We start from the raw sequence: 22,033 nt of genomic DNA, 5'->3' as shown, positions 1-22,033 counted from the left end.
ACACAAATATAACTTGGGGACCACTGGTGCATTTAAGGATGGAGGTACCAATTCCTTATGTAAAACCCTGAAGTTATTACTGACTTCTTTCTATTTTATTTCCTCTAAATAAAGTATTACCAACATTCACCAGAGTGCTATTTTTTTTAATTAAAAAGTACAGGTATTACTTCTTATGCTCCACACCTTTAAAGATTAATTCATTTATCAAAAATCACGGTACTTATGATTGATAATAAAGCCATACCAAATCATGTTTTATTTACTGCAACTTATTTTACTAATGATTTCTATGTAATAGACTGGACAAAAACATTAATAAATGTTACAACATCTCATGTTTACTAAGTTAATAACTGTGTAATTGATGAGAATTTAGCCTGCATACCATGTTTGCACTAATAAATAAAACAATGTAATGATTATAATATAATTATATATATTTTTATTAGACACTTTCTGCCGTTCAATTAAATGTTTTACCCTGCACATTGTTGTAGATATTTTGGTTTCTTAGAACCCTTAATTACTCCTCTCCCTTGCTATGCTTTACTGTGGGTAGAGTATACCTATCTTCCTCACTGATTCGGGCTTGGCCATGTGACTGCTATGGCTAATTGAATATGAGAAGACGTGACATTATGCCATGTCCCAGCAGAGGCATTAAAAAATACATTTGTTTTATTTTTCTTCATCTCCCCTTCTCCTGCTTTCTATCTTGAGAACACATGTTCTGGATAGTGACTACTCATTAAGCTGGGGTTCTAGAGCGATAAGACAAATGAAGCCTAGCTGAGCCCATTTGAATTAATCTGAGCAAACAGAATTTTTTTTAGGTTAAGTCTCTGATATTTCAACTGCTTGGTGTGCTAACAAAAGTTAAATAACATAGGAATTTATACTAGAAATTAAATGATGATATAATAAAAAAATCTAAAAATATATGTCTCTAGATTTGAACTTGAGACAGAGTAGATGTGGGGGGACTTGGCCCCACTCCCACTAATGTATTTTTTCATGCATACCCACTAAACATCAGACCTTGCACCATCATCCCCATACTTGCTGAGATACTGCAAGTTATTAGAAAGACAGGATAAACAACATTCCGTCACAAAGCTTATCCAGGACAGTCGACCCTACCACCCACAGGCACACAAGACGAGGAAGATGACTGATCATAACCTTCCCCTCGGGGCAAGGTCCTGATCCTTGCTCAGGGTGGATCTTATTTGTCGTTTTCTGATCATGCAGTGTATGTGTTAGTATGATTTCTTACTGTGCCTGTGCACCCGACACTCCACTCTGCACCTGTAATGATGCTTGCTTACCTCATAGGTTATTCATGTTAGGCTCCTGAAAACACCACAAGGACCTACCCTCCAGGAGCCAGCCAGAGAACCCTTCTTCCTGCACTGTCTCCATTATGCCCAACATTTCTGTGGGTAAGTTTTAATAAACCTTACCTGGGAAAAGTTTGTTTGGCCTCGTGTTAATTGCTATTATATGGAGAGCCAAGAATCTCGAACCAGTAAGAGTTGCAAAGTCACCCTCAATATTTCCCAAGTCTTCAAAGGAATTGAGACACTATAATCATTACCCAGGACTCCACGCTTGTCAAATTTGTTGATGACCTCCTACTTTGCAACCAAACTGAATAGAATGCTTGTATAGACTCCCTAATCATTCTGAAGGTACTGACTGAGCAAGGCTACAAAGCCTCCAAATCTAACGTCCATGGGTACAGACAACTGACTGATTTAGGCCATAAAGCATCTTGGAGCACTAAAAAACTCACAGTAAAATGTCTTGAATGAATTTTGTCAATCTTTTCTTAAGAAGAAAGAAAAAGGCCCAAAAATTTTTAGAGGCAGCTGGTTATTGCCATCAATGGATTCTTAATTTTGCCATCCTAGCCAAGCCTTTATGTGTTCTCCTCTCAGGTATAACCTCAGAACCCCTTTTATGGCATCTGAGACACTGGCTTCCTTTGAAGCATTAAAATAAGCATTATCTATATGCCCAGCTCTCAGTTTATCCAATTTTGACAAACCTTTTCAACGATATTGCCATGAAATTAATGAGATTGTTGCTAGTATTCCAGAACAGCTGTTTGTCTTTCAATTACATTTTATGGCATATTCCTCATTTCGATCAACCCTGTGACATCAAGCATGCCTCCATGCCTGTGTGTGGAAGCCACAGCTGCCACCCTAATGGAAAAAGCCTTTATTCTTACATTAGGCCTCCCTACTCACCTCTATGTTACCCTTGATGTGTCAGCGCTCTTACAAGCTCATGAAACACAGCACCTCTTTACACAATGGCAGACTACTGATGAACAGGACCTATTAACAATTCTCTCTCTATTGTATCATTGTAACACCCTGAACCGTGCTATCCTATTACTCCTCCTTGACGTTGGAAAGCCAATTCTATTCTATGTGATTGCTTTATAGCTATATAAATGGTCTCAAAACTACGATTTTTTAGACACCTCCTTAGACAGTCCAGACTTCTGTTTTGTCATGACTATCATAAGCAGAATTCTCAATGATACATAATAACTGGCTGTGCCATAGTTTCTTTACATGAAACACTTAAGACAAATTCTGCCTTCTATATAATCAGCCTGTACCACTGAGTCTATATCTTACACAAGCCTTGGCAAAGAGAAAACTGACACTAGTTACACTTGAGATGTGCTTTGGACTCTGCCATACTGTTGGCTCTATTGAAAAGTTCCATTTCTGACCTCTGCTGGTACCCCTATTGCCAATGGCCATATAATTGTTAGCCTATTATGGCCTATTCATCTTCTAACTGAGGTTGCTTTTGTTTATTGTTGGCACATGCCAAGGAGACTGACACTGTATCTCTGGCAGACAATACGTCTGACAAAGCTGCCACATATGGACCCCCAACTCTGGAAATAACCCATTTTTTAACCCATCTTACAACCCTGCCTTTAACACTTACTGATGTCAATAATATTTGGCAGATACCCTACAATGATAAAAAAAAAAGGCTGCAAGAAGATACCAGACAATTGTTAGAAGGATTATACGTTGGACCAAATGGACTTCCTATAGTCCTTTATCTTTTAATGTTCTGTGCTTCTATTTATTGCCCATCAAATGGAACATATGTGTAAACAAGGGCAAATCAAAGAGGTAAGTGACAGCGGTTTTGCTCTGGAATCCACAAAATTTCTGATCAAATTATTTACCAATGTATTACTTGTAAATCTTAAGATATTTCTGGGTATAAGTAGCATACCCCACGAAATCCTCTGAGACCCACATTCCCTTTGCAACACTCCTGGTGGACTTTACAGATTTCCCTCAGGTTTCAGGTTATTCTAACTATAGGTTGACTATACCTAATCTGAAAATCCAAAATCTGAAATGATACAAATCCAAAACGTTTTGAGTGTTGGCATAATGCTCAATGGAAATGCTCATGAAAGCATTTTTTATTTAAGGTCTTTGGATTAAGGATGCTCATCCAGTAAATATGATGCAGCTATTCCAGTGTCCAAAACGACCCCAAATCTGAAGCACTTCTGGTCCCACCCAAGTATTTCAGATGAGGAATACTCAACTCATAATTGGTGATTACCTGCATAGTTAGTAGATGGACTGAGTACTATCCAACTAGACATGCTGATGCCACAATAGTAGTAAGGAAAAAAAACTGAGATTATTCTTCATTTTGGCATTACTTAATGTATTAAATCAGACCAAGGAACTCACTTAACAACAGAAGTAAATCACATGCTCACAAAAACTCTAGGATAGTCATTAAAATTCTATACTCTTTACCATCCTCAGTCCTCAGAGAGGTGGAACATGATAATTTAGACAGTAAAAGAACTATAAAATATGTCAGTACAATAGACCTAAGTGGCCAGAAGCATCACCCCTGACCCCGATAAAATCTGGAAAACCCCAAACAAGAGAGGTGGATTAACTGCTTTTTGAATAGTTTTTGATAGCTTTATGCCTATTACCATCTCCAAACATTTTGTTCCTGAAGTGAGTGAGCATTATGGGGACCTGAGTGAAAGGTTCATTATTATGGCTAGATATCTAAAAGAACTATCTCTCTTGTACTTGGAGCTTACCATTAACAGGCAAAAAAGTCATGGCCATTGTCTACCAATGAGCTTTCTATCCCTTTTGACCAAGCTATCAAGCATACATCAAAATTTTGACAAGAAAGCATACACTGTCATCTTTCTGGGAAGTACCTTATGAAGCACTGCTGAACACCTACATGGCCATCAAAAAGAAATCTTTCCTGGATTCATGCAAGTCATGCCAAGTTAGACCCAGATCATCATTTCCAGAAAAACTGAAAAGCTATTCTTACAGCTGACTTCAAACCAAGGATTTTCAGGGCCAATTCACAGGGTCCCAAAGCAGATGACAACACAAAGTGGACAATTTTTTCCAATATCTTGGATCAAGAACTACCTTTCCACCTATTTTCCCTTGATATCTTTCTCTTCTCTGACCAAAGGAAAAAAAGGTAAATAAAAACCTCAGAAACCTCTTTGAGCTTTAAACAGAAACCTTCCCCTTTATTTATTGATGGACTGTCTGGAGATTTCTACTCTTTTCTTCTTCTGTTTCTTCACAATGAGATGTTTTCCAAACTGTGTCTTGCTTCAAATTACCCTTATGGCTTTTTTGAGAATCCTAGCATAAATCCAGCACCTACTTGTGCCAGTCTTCTAAACACTGGCAACTTCAATCAATCTGAATTTTGGTTATGTCAACATATAGGTATACAGAAGCTAACTAGTTTTTGTCTCTGCCAATGCAGGCACCTGGTGGACACAGGCTGGACTATGAATGTACAAAAGGGTATGGTATCTACAAACAGGAAGACAAAAAACATGCCACCTCTCTTTCTGGTAAACTGATTTGGCACTTGGAAAATTCCATGGAAGCTCAAGTTCTATTCTTTGTTCAGGTGACATTATTGAATGGACAAATTTCCCTTTTCATTGGAAACAGAAATGGTACTGGACCCTTTCTAGGTAAGATACCATGACAACACTGAAATCAAACCACGGGGTAATTTCAAACCCTGCACAAATGTCATAGATGGTTCTATTACTAACTTTTAAGATACAAGCATTTGTCTGGTCACTGGGTGTCACTCTTGGTTTATGGGCCATGCTAGCAGGATCTGGAATAGCTTAGCTGTTTCTCTGATCAGGCTGCTTATTCTAAAAAATTGTATGTGGGTAAACCAAAATTTTTTATTAACTTGGTTAGGTGGTAAAAGTGATTGTCATAACTGCCAAGATCAGGCTGTAGGTCTTCTCTAGCAAATATTTCACAACTTCTTTTGCTTTTACATCCTGATAGAGAAACATGTAAATAGAGAAGCACAGATCCAACTTAACTGATGACAGAGGTTGTGAAAGACATCAGATCCCAACTTGGTGATTCACAGTTTCCCCTCTGACCTTGTTCATGAACAATACTAATTTCTGCATTTCCAGGGGCCAAAAAGTATATATTAATAAAGTGTTTCTAGTTAAATGCTGAGGGCAATGTGAATTTGTACACCTGGCACCCTCCTTCATGGGGAATTCTATGTTAAATGCAAGCCAAATTGCAAATCTGAGCTCCTATGTTCATAAGATAACACCACATGGATGTAATCAATGAGACATCATAGAAAACCCACTTGTGTCTTACAGCTCCAACCTCTATTTAGTGATGAAGACCTTTTTTCCAAGTTTTGAAACATATGATTTAGAAAGAATGATGGTAGATATTTCCAAAGTAATACAACCAATATGCAATAACACGTAAAGTCTCTGGGAGCACTCCAATTGGGAGTTAAAGTTTAGCTTCTGATGTGCTCCAAAATTGTCCCATTCTGGATACACTGAAGTATTTGGAATGGGACAATTTTGGAGCACAACAAAAGGTCGAACTTGAGCAATTATGGGAAAACAATGCTGCTTTTATGTAAATCACACAGGAAAAATTGTGTCAAATTCACACCTTTGGAAAAAAAAAAAGGTTAATATTCTTCATCAAATAAACGAGGCGTAGTCTTTAACTAGGCTGACCTATTCCCAAGATGAGGAGACAGGTTCAGTGGGGTATGGGGCAATGTGCTTAGATTTGTTATTTTCTGCTTATTCATCCTTGTTCTAATCTATGTTCTTCTCTCCCTTTGCAGATCTCTTACCTCACAGCTTCTAACCCAAATCTTATTTCTACAGCAACCAACACAGCTTCTCGTTTGTAAAACTTCTCAAGATGTTTCAAAATGGAAGAAATGCCGAAACCCACAAAGAATCCTCGAGCTGGTATGGTTATTTTTAGCTGAAGACATTTGAGATTCCACAGATGCAGAAAAGAACCTTCTCAGAGCTTCCTTCTTCTGATTAAAAGCAGCCACTTCTGGGAAATAAGGCTGGCATAAATCCTCTCTTGAGAGTGGCTTTACTCCCAGAAACAAGACCAAGGGTAAATCTACCATAAATCCCCTCTCCAGGGGAGTTTGATGGCCATAAAGAAGATGAAAAGGGTGCTCACACCTGCATAAACAAACGTTATCACAAACTTTCTTATCTCTTGTTTGTTCTCCCAAAAACCTATTTGTCTTTCCTAAAGAAATCCATTTGTTTTCCTTATAGAAGTCTTTTCTCCTGACTTACTTCTCCTACTAAGTTAGATATATAAACTTCTAATTTAACCTTTTAGGAAACTACTTCTCTTGTAAGCTCTTGTATGCAAATAAACTGTTTTTTTTTTCTCTTGTTAGTGTGTATTTTCACAGCATATCCTCCACCCAGATCCTGAATTTGAGAGGGTAGAGGAAAAGTTTTCCTCTCTAACACTTTTGTTTTCTGTCAATGGCTTAGCCGGATTGCTAGTCTTCCTATTAAAAGTAGCAATTTATTCTTCCAAAGATAGTTTCGAAATAATATTCCATAGAATTTTCTTTTTAAATAACCAGGTAATACCTACCTTGACATCAAGAGAGCACCATGATCAGTAATTTTAATGCCCTGGGAACATACTTTTAAGTATACACTGTTTTTCAACCAATATTGGAAAGGGAAAGTTCCAAACCATACTAATTGGACCTATACTGAATATGGTAAATTCTTCTTCAAATAGTTGCTGATGGTTTGCTGGGACAGTACTTCCCATCTGTAATAACTCTTAAAATTAAATTACTAATATCTTTGGATTTCTGGTTCATCTTTTACTTAATATCCAAAAAATAAATTGTGAGGTTTTTTTAAATGCCTGGGTAAAATTCTGAAATAGTAGCTTATTTCAATTTCGATAGCTGCTGAGATTCACACTAGCTTTTCTTCAGTTGACAAAGTAAACAATAAAACTTCAGCAAAACTGGAAAATATAAGAACCGCCAATGTATAGTCCCCCAAAGGATCCAGCAGGTTATAGAGTCCAAAGCCCTTATTTTATAAATGAGTAAACTGAAGACAAAAGCACCAATGTAGCTGCTTGAAGGTTATAAAATGGCAGGGATATGTGTATATATATATATATATATATATATATACACATATATATATATATATATATATATATATGGTTGCTCCTTAAAATGTAGACTTTTGAAAGATCAGAGGATTTGAATATGTTTACATGTCAAGTGATTTTCTAAAGCTTTGGCTACTGAATTGGCTCTGAGTCAGCATGGCCCTTTGCCATATCAAATAAGAAAAATCACAAACAGATGACTAACTTACATAATGCATTTCTTTTGGAGCTAGGTCCTTGGCAACCGGAAAGGGTGAATAGTGATTTTAAACATTGACTCTTCAGTGAAGAATATCACTGTGTGGTCATGGATGAGGAATGTAATAAGATAATGTTGATGGCTTTTCTGACTTAGCATGCCTACAAGAAATCAGAATTCTGGGTGATGACACAGTCTGTCTATCTTAAGTAATCTTAACTGGGCATCAGGCCATGAATCTTGAAAACATAGGTTAAAGCTCTTTGAACATTGATTATAACTAAGAGCAGCTGACTTTTTCACTGCACCATAAACCTCTTATGACTCTGACTCATCAGATGATTTGGAAAAGGTGTACTCACTGACAAAGAAAAAGAGGAAATATAGATGAGTTAAGTCACTTTAGTCCCAGAGGAGAACAACTGAGCATTAATAACATTTTAGAATTTATTTTCTGCCTGGAGTCAAATGACCAATTTCAGACAGCATTTCAAATTCTCTTTTTCAGCATGGCAGAGAAAAGTACATCAGAACCTCACCAGAGCCTGAATACTTTCAACCCAGTTGAATAGTTTATGCAGTTAACTATGGCTTTTAATAGAAATGTATTCACTTTTACCTTGAGAGGATGAGAGGACATCCTAGAATATGGGTCAAAGTCCTGTAACCAACACCTATGTGATAAATGGATTTACTACATTAGGCATTTAGTCCCTAACTTGGCATTCTACCTCCTTCATCAGCCAAATTTTATTTCTTCATCAGTACTCTTTCTCAAACCATTACTCAATGACAATTCAGGCCATATAAACTCAAACTTTTTTGATCTGCATGTCTATGCTTTAAGTTTCACTCTTTACCATTCTGTCACTTTAATAAATATTGATATGGCATTCCCAATCCAAATTGTACATCCTTTGAAACTTTGACTAAATGGGTAATAATTATGACAATATTTATAATAAATAATTATAAGAGCATATTATCAGCAATTGTATTCCAGAAAATTGGATTATAAAGAAAAACTAAAAAATACCTGAAAACACATAAATAGTGAAACTGGCTCAAAAAGAGATAGAACATCTTAACAGACCTATACTAACTAAAGAGATTGAATCAGTAATTAGAAACCTTCCAACAAAGAAAAGCCCTGGGCCAGATGTGTTCACAGGTGAATTCTAACAAAGAGTTAAAGAAGAATTAATATGCATCTTTCTTAAACTTTTCCAATAAATAGAAGAGGAGGAAACATTTTCTAATTCATTTTATGAGGCCACCATTACTTGGATACCAAAGCCAGATAATAAAATAACAAGAAAATAAAATTACAGACTAATATCTCTTACAAATATAAGTGCAAATATCTATCCTCAATAAAGTATAAGCAAACCTAATCCAACAATATATTCAAAGTATCATTCAGCTCGATCAAGTGGGATTAACATAGAAAACCAAGGGTGCTTCAATATAAGAAAATCAGTCCATGTAATACATCACATAAATAGAATATAAGTAAAAAAGAAACACATGAACATTTCAGTAGATGCAGAAGCAGTATTTAACAAAATTGAGGAGAATTTCATAATAAAAACTCTCAGAAAACTTAGAATAGAATAATTCATTAATATGATAAAGGGCTCTTATGAAAAACACATAGCAAATATAATATTCAATGGTGAAACAGAAGGCTTTACCCCTAAGGGTAGGAAGAAGACAAGAATGTCTGCTTTCACCACTGCTATTAAGCATGGTACTGGAAGTCCCTGCCAGAGCTACTACAAAAGAAAAAAAGAAAAGAGAGAGAAAAAGCATTTATGTTGAAAAAATAAAAAAACCCAGGTTAAAACCATCTCTATTTATAGATGGCATGGTCTTATACCTAGAAAATCCCAAAGAACCTAGTAGAAATCACCAATAGCTAATAAATGAATTCAGCAACATTGCAGTATAAAATTCAATAAAGAAAAATCAGTTGAGTGTTTATATGACAGCATGACCAACCAAAGAGAAAATAAAGAAAGCAATTCTCTTTGCAATAAAGTCGAAAGTAGTTAAATATTGAAGAATAGATCTAACCAGGTAGGTGAAATACTTGTATGTTGAAAGTTATGAATATTGCTGAAAGAAATTAAATAAGACATGAGTAATAAAGAAAGACATTTGTGTTTATGGACAGGAAGACTTAACATTGTTAATGTGTTAATGCCACATAAAGTGATCTACAGATTCAATGCAATCCCATACAAATTCTAACAAAATTTTTCATAGAAATGGGAAGGATACCCTCAAATTCATATGGATTTTTAAGGGGCCCAAATAGTCAATTATATAAAGAAGAAAAATAAAGCTGGAGGACTCACATTTCCTGACTTTGCAATGTACCATAAAGCTATAGTACTTACAACAGTATGGTGTTGGCATAAAGACAAACATATAGACTAATAAAATACAATAGAAAGCACAAAAATAACCCCTGCATACTTAGTCAAATTATCTACAAGAATGCCAAAACCACTCAAAGAATGAAAGGACAATCTTTTCAATAAATGGTACTGGAAAAACTATATGTCCACATACAAAAGAATGAATTTGGATCCTTACCTTACAACATACACAAAAATTAACTCTAAATTATCAAAAACTGTAATAACTGCAACTACAAAAGTCTTAGAGGAAATCATTGGGGAAAATCTTCATGACACTGGATTTGGTAATCATTTCATTGATATGATACCAAACACACAGGTAAGAAAAAAAATAGTAAAGTTGAACTTCATCAAAATTAATAATTTTTATCAGAGGACAGTATCAAAAAAGTTAAAAGATTCTGGTTGCTAATATTTTGTGGAGGAATTTTGCATCTATGTTCATCAGGATTATTGGCCTGAAGTTTTCTTTTTTCATTGTGTCTCTGTCAGATTTTGGTATCAAGATGATGCTGGCTTTGCAGAATGAGTTATGGAGGAGTCCTCCTCCTCAATTTTTTTGAATAATTTCAGTAGGATTGGCACTAGTTTTTCTTGGTACATCTGGTAGAATTTGGCTGTTAAGTCCATCTGGTCAAGGGCTGTTTTAGTTTGTAGGATTTTTTAAATTACTGATTCAGTTTAAGAACTTGTTATTGGTCTGTTTAGGTTTCTACATTCATCTCGGTTCAATGTTTCCGATAATTTATCCATTTCCTCTAGATATTTGACTTCGTGTGCATAAAGGTGTTCATAAACGTCTCTGAAGATCTTTTGTATTTCTGTTGGATGGATTATAATGCATATTCTCATATATAAGTGAGAGCTAAACATGGAGTACACATAAACATAAAGATGGGAACACTGGGGAATAATAGAGGGGGAAGAGAGGGAGAGGAGCAAAGACGAAAAACTACCTATGGGGTACTATGCTCACTACCTGGGCAATGGGTTCAATCATAGCCCAAGCCTCAGCATCACACAATATACCTTTATAACAAACCTGCACATATACACCCTGTTTCTAAAATAAAAGTTGAACAAGAAAAAAGATGCTTAGTATAAATTATTTAAATGTTTTGCAGAAAGTTTATACAATTTATTTCCTACAAGTTTACTGTGATTTTTTTAGATACCATGATTGCTGTGAATGATGGTAACTTATAAGGTGGTCACAGGAATGGAAGTGGATAAAAGGTGATGAAATTGAGACATGGAAGCCAAAACCAAAAGGATCATATATTGGTGTGGTTTTGGGAGGTTAAGAGATGACAAGATTGATTCTGGCTTCTGCTACTGGGAAAATGTTTGTTTTTTGGTTTGTTTATAGAGAACAAGAAAGAAAAATAAAAATAAAAATACAAGGATGTGCCCCCCCTTAAAAAGTTAAAAAAGTTAAAAGAAAACCTGTAGAATGAGATAAAGTATTTAGAAATTAAGTAAGTGATACAAGATTAATATCTAGGACATATAAAAAGCACTTAAAACTCACCAATAATGACAACAACAAGAAAAAAAGTTCAAAAAGGCCAAAGCACTTGAGCAAACATTTCTTTAAGGATACACAAATGGACAATAAGTACTTGAAAAGATGCTCAACCTCGTTAGTTATTAGGGAAATGCAAATCAAAACCAAATAAGATACCACTCCATACCTACTAAGAGAGCAACTACCAAAAACCCTGAAAAATAACGTGTTGGTGAGGATGTGAAAAAATTGAAACCCTCTTGCATTGCTGGCGGGAATGTTAAATGGTGCAGCCACTGTGGAAAACAGTTCAGCATGTTCTAAACTAAGTTAAAAATATAATAATCATATGACCCAGAAACTTCACTACTAGGTATGTATCCAAAGCAATTCCACTATTGAAGCAGGGAACAGAAACCTGTACAGCAATATCCTTAGCAGCATTATTCATAATAGCCAAAAGGTAGAAACAACCCAAGTGTCCATTAACAGATAATGAATAAGCAAAATGTGGCATAAAGACACAATGGAATACTATTCAGCCATAGAAAGAATTCTTTTCCTACTTTATTGAAGTATAGTTGGCAGTTAAAAATGTTATATATGGGGGGTGGAGCCAAGATGGCCGAATAGGAACAGCTCCGGTCTACAGCTCCCAGCGTGAGCGACACAGAAGACGGGTGATTTCTGCATTTCCATCTGAGATACTGGGTTCATCTCACTATGGAGTGCCAAGCAGTGGGTGCAGGACAGTCGGCGCAGCACACCGTGTGTGAGCCGAAGCAGGGCAAGGCATTGCCTCACTCGGGAAGCACAAGGGGTCAGGGAGTTTCCTTTCCTAGTCAAAGAAAGGGGTGACAGATGGCACCTGGAAAATCGGGTCACTACCACCCTAATACTGTGCTTTTCCAACAGGCTTGGAAAACGGCACACCAGGAGATTGTGTCCTGCACCTGGCTCAGAGGGTCCTACGCCCACAGAGTCTTGCTGATTGCTAGCACAGCAGTCTGAGATCAAACTGCAAGGTGGCAGTGAGGCTGGGGGAGGGGCACCCGCCATTGCTCAGGCTTGCTTAAGTAAACAAAGCAGCCAGGAAGCTTGAACTGGGTGGAGCCCACCACAGCTCAAGGAGGCCTGCCTGCCTCTGTAGGCTCCACCTTTGGGGGCAGGGCACAGACAAATGAAAAGTCAGCAGTAACCTCTGCAGACCTAAATGTCCCTGTCTGACAGCTTTGAAGAGAGTAGTGGTTCTCCCAGCACGCAGCTGGAGATCTGAGAACGGGCAGATGGCCTCCTAAAGTGGGACCCTGACCCCCTAGCAGCCTAACTGGGAGGCAACCCCAGTAGAGACAGACTGACACCTCACTACGCTGGGTACTCCTCTGAGACAAAACTTCCAGAGGAACGATCAGACAGCTCAATTTGTGGCTCATGAAAATCCGCTGTTCTGCAGCCACCGCTGCTGACACCCAGCCAAACAGGGTCTGGAGTGGACCTCTAGCAAACTCCAACAGACTTGCAGCTGAGGGTCCTGTCTGTTAGAAGGAAAACTAACAAACAGAACGGACACCCACACCAAAAACCCATTTGTACTTCATCATCATCAAAGACCAAAAGTAGAAAAAACTACAAAGATGGGGAGAAAACAGAGCAGAAAAACTGGAAACTCTAAAAAGCAGAGCGCCTCTCCTCCTCCAAAGGAACACTGTTCCTCACCAGCAACGGAACAAAGCTGGATGGAGAATGAATTTGATGAGTTGAGAGAAGAAGGCTTCAGATGATCAAACTACTCCGCACTACAGGAGGAAATTAAAACCAATGGCAAAGAAGTTAAAAACCTTGAAAAAAAATTAGACAAATGTTTAACTAAAATAACCAATGCAGAGAAGTGCTTAAAGGAGCTGATGGAGCTGAAAGCCAAGTTTCGAGAACTATGTGAAGACTACAGAAGCCTCAGTAGCCGATGTGATCAACTGGAAGAAAGGGTATCAGTGATGGAAGATGAAATGAATGAAATGAAGCAAGAAGGGAAGTTTAGAGAAAAAATAATAAAAAGGAACGAACAAAGCCTCCCAGAAATATGGGACTACGTGAAAAGACCAAACCTAAGTCTGATTGGTGTACCTGAAAGTCACAGGGAGAATGGAACCAAGTTGGAAAACACTCTGCAAGATATTACCCAGGAGAACTTCCACAATCTAGCAAGGCAGGCCAACATTCAGATTCAGGAAATACATAGAATGCCACAAAGATACTCCTTGAGAAGAGCAACTCCAAGACACATAATTGTCAGATTCGCCAAAATTGAAATGAAGTAAAAAATTTTAAGGGTGGCCAGAGAGAAAAGTCAGCTTACCCACAAAGGGAAGCCCATCAGACTAACAGCTGAACTCTCGGCAGAAACTCTACAAGCCAGAAGAGAGTGGGGGCCAATATTCAACATTCTTAAAGAAAAGAATTTTCCATTGTTTGTATCCTCTTTTATTTCATTGAGCAGTGGTTTGTAGCTCTCCTTGAAGAGGTCCTTCACGTCCCTTGTAAGTTAGATTCCTAGGTATTTTATTCTCTTTGAAGCAATTGTGAATGGGAGTTCACTCATGATTTGGCTCTCTGTTTGTCTGTGATTGGTGTATAAGAATGCTTGTGATTTTTGTACAAAAGCAATGGCAACAAAAGCCAAAATTGGCAAATGGGATCTAATTAAACTAAAGAGCTTCTGCACAGCAAAAGAAACTACCATCAGAGTGAACAGGCAACCTACAGAATGGGAGAAAATGTTTGCAACCTACTCATCTGACAAAGGGCTAATATCCAGAATCTACAATGAACTCAAACAAATTTACAAGAAAAAAACAAACAACCCCATCAAAAAGTGGGCAAAGGAAGTGAACAGACACTTCTCAAAAGAAGACATTTATGCAGCCAAAAAACACATGAAAAAAATGCTCATCATCACTGGCCATCAGAGAAATGCAAATCAAAACCACAGTGAGATACCATCTCACACCAGTTAGAATGGCCATCATTAAAAAGTCAGGAAACAACAGGTGCTGGAGAGGATGTGAAGAAATAGGAACACTTTTACACTGTTGGTGGGACTGTAAACTAGTTCAACCATTGTGGAAGTCAGTGTGGCGATTCCTCAGGGTTCTAGAACCAGAAATACCATTTGACCCAGCCATCCCATTACTGGGTGTATACCCAAAGGACTATAAACCATGCTGCTATAAAGACACATGCACAGGTATGTTTATTGAGGCACTATTCACAATAGCAAAGACTTGGAACCAACCCAAATGTCCAACAATGATAGACTGGATTAAGAAAATGTGGCACATATACACCATGGAATACTATGCAGCCATAAAAAATGATGAGTTCATGTCCTTTGTAGGGACATGGATGAAACTTGAAGCCATCATTCTCAGTAAACTCTCGCAAGGACAAAAAACCAAACACCACATGTTCTCACTCATAGGTGGGAATTGAACAATGAGAACACATGGACACAGGAAGGGGAACATCACCCTCCAGGGACTATTGTGGGGTGGGGGGAGGGGGGAGGGACAGCATTAGGAGATATACCTAATGCTAAATGACGAGTTAATGGGTGCAGCACACCAACATGGCACATGGATACATATGTAACAAACCTGCACATTGTGCACATGTACCCTAAAACCTAAAGTATAATAATAATAAAAAAAGAAAATGAAAAAAAGTTGTATATACATACACATGTGTATATATATATATATATATATAGTTGTACCCTATATATATATATATATATATATATATATATAGTTGTACAACTATATATATATATATATAGGGTACAACTAGATGATTTATTGTATGAATGTAATATATGAATATATCCCAAAATGTTCATCACAATCAACTAAATTAACATATATAACCTCACATATTTACCTTTTTGTTATGGAAACAATATTTATCTTTTTAGTAAATTTTAAGTACACAATGGAATACTATTAACTATAGTCACCTTGTGGTACATTAGATCTTCAGAACTTACTTATCTCACATAACTAAAACTTTGTACTCCTTGATCAATATCTCCCCATATCCCTTTCCTCCAGCCCCTGGTAACTACCATTCTAATTTTTGTTTTATGGGTTTGACTCTTTCAGATTCCACATGTGAGCTCATGCTGTATTTGTCTTTCTGTGTCAGGCTTCTTTCAGTTAGCATAATACCCTCCAGTTGTATGCATGTTGTCATAAAAGGCATGATTTCTTTTCTAAAACTGAATAATATTTCATTGTGTCTATATATGCGTATTTATAGAAATGTAATTATTTTTGTATTTTGATTTTATAACTTGCAATTTTACTAAAGGTGTATCAGTTCTAACAGTTTTTAAAAATCTTTACAGTTTTCTACATATATGATTATGTCATCAACAAATAGAAATGATTTTTTATTTGGATGCCATTTATTTCTTTTTCTTGTCTAATCACTTTGGCTAGGTCTTTCAGTGCTATTTTCAAAAGAAGTGACTAGAGTGGAAATCTTTACCTTGGGCCATATCTTAGAGGAACAACTTTTGTGTGTTCCCCATTAATTATGATGCTAGCTGTGAGATTTTCAAATATGACTTTTATTGTGCCTTCTAAAACTATAGTCAGTCCTCTATATCCCTGGGTTCCACATCCCTGGATTCAGCCATGGGTAGAAAACATGTAATTTGAGGGATGCAAAATCTGCAGATTTGAAGGGGCAATGTTTGTATCCACAGTTCTGCAAGGGCTGACCATGAGACTTGAGAACTCATTGATTTTTGTAACCACAGAATGTCCTAAAACCAATTTCCCTCAGATACTAAGGGACAGTTGTATTTTGCTAATTGATTTAATCATGAATGGATGTTGAATTTCATCAAATGTGTTTCCTGCATCTATTGAGATGGTCATTTTGAAAAAAAATTATTAATGTTTTGTATCACACTGATCGATTTTTGTAAGTTGAACAATCCTTGAATTCTAGGGATAAGTCCCATTTGGTCATGGTGTATGATGCTCTGAATTTAGCAGAATTTGGTTTGCTTGTATATTATTGAGTACTTTTATTTTATGTTTATTAGAAATACTATATTGTGGTTTTCTTTTCTTGTAATGTCTTTGTCTTATTTTGGTATGAGGGTGATTCTGAACTCATAAAATAAGTTTGGAAGTGTTTGATCATTTTCTATTTTTGGGAAAAATTTAATAAGGTTTGGTGTTAATTCCTCTTTGATGTTTGTTAGAATTCATCTATAAAGCCATCTAGTCTTGGGTTTTAATTTGTTAGGAGATACTTGATTATTGCTTTAATCTTCTTAATTTTTTTATCTGTTCCTGCTTTTTATTTCTTCTTGATTTTATATTGTTAGGTTATATAGCTCTAGGAATTTATTCATTTATTCTAGGTTATGCAACTTGTTGGGATATGATTATTCATAATATGCCTTTATGATCATTTTTATTCCTGAGACATAGATTGTAATGTCTTCTCTTTCATGTCTGGATTTTATTATCTGAGTCCTCTCTCATTTTCTCTTAGTCTAATAAAGGGCTTATTTTTTCTTAACACCAACTCTGGAATTGTTTCTTCTTTTCTATTTTCATAAAATCTCTGTTGTACTTATTTGTGATCTACTCTTGATTGTTTCCTTCTGCCACCGCCCCACCACTAACACTAGGTTAGTTTGTTGTTATTTTTCTAGTTATCTGTGATGTTAAGTTCAAGTGTTTATTTGAGGTCTTTCTTCTTTTTTAATGTAAGTGTTCATCACTGTAAACTTTTCTCTCATTACTCTTGTATTTTTATTACTGCTTTTGCTTTATCTCATAGGTTTTGGTATGTTGTATTGTCATTTTTAATTCTATTTTGATTTCCTCTTTGACCCAATGATTGTTCAAGCTACGTGTTTAGTTTCCAAGTATTTGTGAATTTTCCAGTTTTCTTCCTGTTATTAGTTTTAAGTTTCATTCTATTGTGGTCAAGAAAAAATATTTGGAATGATTTCAATATCCTTAAATTTATTAAGATTTATTTTGTGACCTAATAAGTGATCTATACTGAGGAATGTTCCATGTGTTTTTGAGAAGAATGTGTATTCTTATGCTGTTTGTTGGAAAGTTCTGTTTGTGTGTGTTAGTTCCACTGGTCTACACATCGCAGAAGTCTGTTGTATCTTTCTTGGTTTTCTGCCTGAATGTTCTATCCATTATTGTAAGTGGAATATCAAAAGTCCCCTGCTGTTATTATATTGTTGTCAATTTCTGTCATCAGATCTGTTAATATTTTCTTCACATACTTACATGCTTTGATGTTGGGGGCATATATATTTATGACTGTTATATCTCCCTGTTGAATTAATCTTTTATCATTATATAATGTTTGTCTTTAGAGACAGGTTTAGAAGGAAACTATATTTTATCTGATATAAATGTAGTCACACATGCTTTCTTTTAGTTATCTATTGCATCGAATATATTTTTCTATTCCTTCACTTGCAGCCTATGTGTGTCTTTAAGTCTAAAGTAAGCCTATTGTACATATATCTGTGATTTTTTTTTCTGTATAACCCCTCTAGGCCTTTTGATTGGACAGTTTAGTTCGTTTTCATGTAAGGTGATTATTGGTAAGTTTGGCCCTACTATTGCCATTTTGTTCATTCTTTTCAATCTTATTTTTCAGTTGTTTCTCTATTCTTTTTCTTCTCTTGCTGTCTTATTTTGTTATTCAATAATTATTTAACATTTTACTTTGATTATTTTCTCTTTATCTTTTGTGTATCTATTATAGATTTTTCTTTGTGGTTGGCTTAATGTTTGTATACTGTATCTTGTTTTGAGATACTATAAGTTGTATCTTATAGTTAAACCTATTTTAAGTTGGTAACAACTTAACTTCAGTTAAGACTGAAGTTAAAACTACAGTTTTACTTTCTCCTTCAGCTTTGTGTTATTGTAGTCATGATTTGCTTTTATTAATATTGGGTATGCATTAACAAATTCTTATCTTTTAACTTTTATATTAGAATTAAAATAAATCATGCATCACCATTAATGCATAAGAATGATCTGTATATGGTTATATAATCAGCTTCCCCAGTGAAATTTATGCTTTCATATGCTTTTGTATTGTTGTTTAGTATGCATTTATTTCAGTTTGAAGAATTTATTTAAGCATGTCTTGTAAAGCACGTTTAGCAGTGTTGAACTCCCTCAGTTTTAGCTTGGGAAATTTTTATCTCTCCTTTCTTTCTGAAGGACATGTTTCCTGATACAGTTTTCTTGAACGGCAATTTTTTATTTCAGTACTTTGAATATGTCATCTTATTTTCCCCTGGTTTGCAAGGTTTCTGTTGATAAATATACCAACAGTCTTATAGAGATTCTCTTATATGTGATGTTATGCTATTTTAGTCCCTTTCAAAATTTCCTTTTTGTCCTTGACTTTAGACAAGTTGACCATAATGTATTTCTGAAGATCACTTGATCTTCAACTTATTTAGGGTTTATGGGCATAATGGATTTGGATGCCTGTTTCTCTGCACAATTTGAGGAACTTTTCCATAGTTTAAAAAAATTACTTTTTGGCTCCTTTCTTTTTCTCCACTCTGTCTGGGAATTTCCTTTATCTGTAAATTGTTTCACTTAATGGTATTCCATAAGTTATATAGGCTTTATTCATTTATTTTCATTCTTTCTTCTTTTCATTCCTCTAACTGGATAATTTTAAGTGATCTCTCTTCAAGTTAACTGGTTCTTTCATCTGCATGATTGAGTTTTCTGTTGGGGCTCTTTATTGAAATTTTCAGCTCCGGAATTTCTGTGTCTTTTAAAATTGTTTCTTATTATATAACTTCTAATTTTTTTCCTGTATTGTTTCCCTGATTTTGTTTAGTTGATTTTCTTTATTCTCTTGTAGCTCACTGAGCTTTCCTAATGTTTTTTTGACTTCTTGGTCAGGGAATTGATAAAGCTCCATTTTGGGGTGGTCAGTTACTAAAAAATTATTGCGTTTCTTTGGTGGTGTCATGTTTTCTTACTTTTTTTGTTTATTATAACCTTGCATTGGTGTCTTCCTATTTTAGGGAATAGTCACCTCTTCCTACCTTTACATACTTCTCTCTCTCTCTCTCTCTCTCTGTGTGTGTGTGTGCATGTGTGTGTGTGTGTGCTGGAAGATATTCACCTATTGGTGGGTACAAGGGTACTGGCTAAAAAGTGTGTGGTAGCATAGTTTCCATGCAGCTCCATCAGCTGAAGTCAGTGTCAGCATAGACTCAGGGAGATCTCATTAGCCAAGGCTGCAGGCGTTCTTCTACTCTCCTGACATAGCTAGGAATTTTGAGGTCCCTAAAGGTGAAGGCTGTTGCAGTTTTCTTGTTTTATTTTACTTCCACAGGAAGAATTTATGGCTGAGGGAATTCATTTTGGTGATAGTTCCAGCATTTGAGTGTGCTTTCAGTGGCAGTGATGCCAGTGTGTGAGGCACAAAATTGCCCAGAGTGGTTGCAGAATTAGGGTCGGAAGCATGAGCATGAACAGAGTGACCATGGACAGAGACTATGGTGTGGGCTTGCCACCTGTGGTGCTCCTGTCGGATGTGAGCAGGCATAGAGTGGGTGCAGAGCCAGGATCCTAAACACAGAAGGGAGTAGAGTAATGGCAGCGCTGGAGTTTGAATGTGCATATTTTTGCAGGGGGAAAAGAAGAGTGGGTGCTGGTTCCGGCCCAGGGTGGTGAAGCAACATCTCCTTTTATGGCGTTTCCACAGCAACTTTGATGGCTATTGAGCTCCTCAGCAGCAACAACTGCTAGAATCTTCCCTGAGGCCACTGGGGACCATGCTAGTATTACTTGCTGCATGGCTGAAACTGTTTGGCCCTACCCTTTTTCTTTGTTTTCAGCTTCTCCAGACATCTCAGCTATATTGATCTTTCCGGTAGTCTGGTTGGGATATAACCAAAATGGACCCTTCAAGCAGTGACCAAAAAGGCCAGGGAAGCTAGACATTTGCACTACTTTCTTTTTCAGCATGAGGGAAAATCATGGGCTGAGAGTTTCTTTTTGAGGCTGAACTGTCCCAGGCTGGGGGATAGGATGATGCAAGCAAAAAAACCTCTTTCTGCTATTTTTTCTATGCAGCTATTTTTTTTCTCCAATGTGTTGCTGCAGCTTTTTATCTGAACTGAACTCATCCAGATCTATTTTCATCCAAAGATAGCTGTCTAATTGTTGTTTCTATGGGGAGACAAAGGTTGGGATAGCCTATTTCACCACATTGCTAATGTCATGGAAAGAATACAATTTTGATATAAGCTTCAATATGGATAAACCTTGAAAGAATTTTGCTTAGTAAAATAAGCCAGATACAGAAGATAAATATCGTATGTTTCCATGTGTGTCAGATACTTAGAATAAACAAATTCATAGAAAAAGAAGGGAGATTATAAATTACTAAGGGTTGAAGGGGTTATTGAGGGGAGAAGGGACAGTTACTGTTTAATGGGTACACAGTTACTGTTTAATGGGCACAGGGTTTATACACAAAATTATTCTAGTGAATACATTAAAAATCAGAAAAGGAATATACACACCTAAAACACTTATCGATACCAGACTCTAAATTACTAAGATGAAATTGAGAGCTATTGGTGAGTTGGGGATGATAAAACATTTGGGGGTATAGATAATAGTGTGGCTTGACAGCATTGTGAATAAATTTAATGCAACTAAATTGTATATTTACAAATGGCTAAAATTACATCATGTTATATATATATTTTTCCACAATAACAATGTGATTTATCAATTTCATAAATATTGTGAAAAAAATAATAGGGGATACTCCTACCTCAATGAATAATTGTAGATGGTGTCAAGGTTTATTTCTATTTTGTTATTATCTTCAGGGATCTTCAGTCAAGTGAGGAAGATAGTCATATGTTTAAAAAATGGCTTTTCTTCTGAACCTTGTTAATTCCAGATAATTCTACCATCATATCAATATTTCTATCTTTTCATGCTATATCTTCCCTGCTTTATCTAGCAGACAGTTGAAACAAGGAAACGAGGGCTTGTAGTATTTGTTTTTGTATTAGACTCTTAAGTTAATCCCTATTTTGACTACCTTTCCCCCTTCAAATCTTAAATAGGATATGACTGATCTTAGGAATATACTATAGAGGATCTTATCACATCTAATGAAAACTGATAGCACTGAAAAAATATTTAACTACATATTGTACCCAAAGTTAAAATGTCTTATACTGTCAGATAAATAGTTCAAAAAGGGCTATAGTCATATTTTAATTAGTAATTTTCCTGTC

At 36.1% G+C, this 22,033-nt stretch overlaps 1 long non-coding RNA gene across 1 annotated transcript; it reads left to right on the top strand.

The window, feature by feature from the left end:
• The first annotated feature begins 3,394 nt into the window (after positions 1-3,394).
• Positions 3,395-7,125, top strand: LOC115830619. The gene is made up of 3 exons (XR_004026144.1): positions 3,395-5,047; positions 5,382-5,458; positions 6,211-7,125. It is a non-coding gene; the product is annotated as an uncharacterized LOC115830619 (long non-coding RNA).
• Positions 7,126-22,033: the final 14,908 nt, after the last annotated feature.

This window comes from Nomascus leucogenys, chromosome 16, assembly GCF_006542625.1.
Source record: "Nomascus leucogenys isolate Asia chromosome 16, Asia_NLE_v1, whole genome shotgun sequence".
Lineage (NCBI taxonomy): Eukaryota > Metazoa > Chordata > Mammalia > Primates > Hylobatidae > Nomascus > Nomascus leucogenys.
Note: the sequence above shows the minus strand (reverse complement) of the source record. Positions and strands in the feature narration are given on the sequence as shown.